Raw genomic sequence first — 1,843 nt, 5'->3', positions numbered from 1 at the left:
GACTGGTTAAGTCACGTCGTACTTCATTTGAATCGATTTCAAACCGTTCCTAACATCTACCCATGCGCTTATGACTGACTCATGTATTACATATATGCAAGTAAGACTCAATTAACCACGTAATACACATAAGCATATAAGCACATAATCATTTTTATGATTAAAATAATTTTTAAAACCAAAATCGACTCACTGATCGCTCAACTGATCGTTATCTGACTCGTTTCCCATTTTTCCGGAATTTTTTTTCGGACTCGTCTCGGCACGTAACTCAACTGATAATCAAACAAGTCACAAAATCAACTAATGTTTAGAAGAAATTAAGCTTTGATATTATTTTTAATGAAAATGATTCATTTTTCTAAGTTAATAGGCTTTCGTTTCACGCAAAACGGACTAACGGTTGAATTATTATCAATTAAATACTGATAATTCCATTTATTAAGTATTATAATTAATTATTACTAATTTTTAAATCTCAAAAATAATTTTTAAATCATTATTTAAGAAAAATCAGAATTAAAAATAATTTTTCTATAATTTTTTGAATTAAAATGAATTTATTATGATTTATTGAAAATTATTTGATTAATTAATAAAATAATTAATCATTTTTTAAATAATTAATAAATAATAAATAATTAAGAAAATAATTAAATCTGATTTTTAGAAAATATTTCAGAATTATTTATAATATAAATCAATTAATTAAATAATTAATTAATCAATTTATAAAATGAATAAATCTGATTTTTAAAATTAATAAAAATTAAAATTAAAATTAAAATTCAAAAACAGATGTCAGAAATCCATTTATGACAAAATCAGATCAAACCCGGGTTGCAAATCGGGTTGCAAATCGGGTTGCAACCGGGACACCAAGAATTTTCCGGGTCGGGGATGAACTCACTGGAAAATCCCCAGATTCCGGTGGGTTTCCCGGACTCCGGCGTCCCAATTCCTGGCCAAACGGACACCATTTGGTTCCGTTTTTGATCCCAAAACATCCCAAATTACTTCCCCAATCTGTTTCAGGCCAAAATCGACCAGAAACATCCCTGCAACAATTTCTCCGATCAAAATCATCAAGAACTCCGGCCAAAAATCCATCTTTCGATTCTGTAAACCAAACTTAACGTTCTATAGTGCAAATTAAAGCTAAGAACATATACAATCAAAGCCCTATTATTACAAGAATCAAATATTCACAGAAATCATCGAGTTGTGTTTTGAAAATTCGACATAAACCCTGGAAATCGTACTTTGCTATCTAGGTATCGTTTCATCAATTAAAAACCATGAATCAACTGGAAATCACATAACCAAGCTATTTAAATCATCAAAATATCAAAATAACCCTGGAATTAAAAAGCCCTAATTCGAACATAAACCCTAGAAATCGAAAATAAAAAATGATGCAATAAAAAGTGAAATTGATGCAAGAAACAGAAAGAACAGATCAAAACATTCAATTTGGATACTCGAATCACTTGTTTTGGTGCTGTAATCAGATCAAAATCACGACTTGAATTCCTGACCCGAACCTGTTCTTCCCGACCCGATTTCAGAGAATTTTCTGATTTTTAATTGTTAATTATGATTAATTAAATAAAAATTAGGCTATTTATAGTAGTAAAAATAATACTCCTAATTAAAATTAAGGCCCTAATTCTACACTTTTTAAAAATTAATAGGCCCCTAATTTTATAATTTTTGAGTATTAAAATTTAATTTATAAATATTTTATATATACAATATATATGCCAAAAATTCCCAAAAATTGTGAATAATGTAAAAATGCAAAGAAATAATATAAATGAAAGTCCTATAATTTTATAAAAAT

The sequence above is a fragment of the Apium graveolens genome, chromosome 9, assembly GCF_009905375.1.
Source record: "Apium graveolens cultivar Ventura chromosome 9, ASM990537v1, whole genome shotgun sequence".
NCBI classification, from domain to species: domain Eukaryota; kingdom Viridiplantae; phylum Streptophyta; class Magnoliopsida; order Apiales; family Apiaceae; genus Apium; species Apium graveolens.
This window is presented reverse-complemented; position numbering follows the sequence as displayed.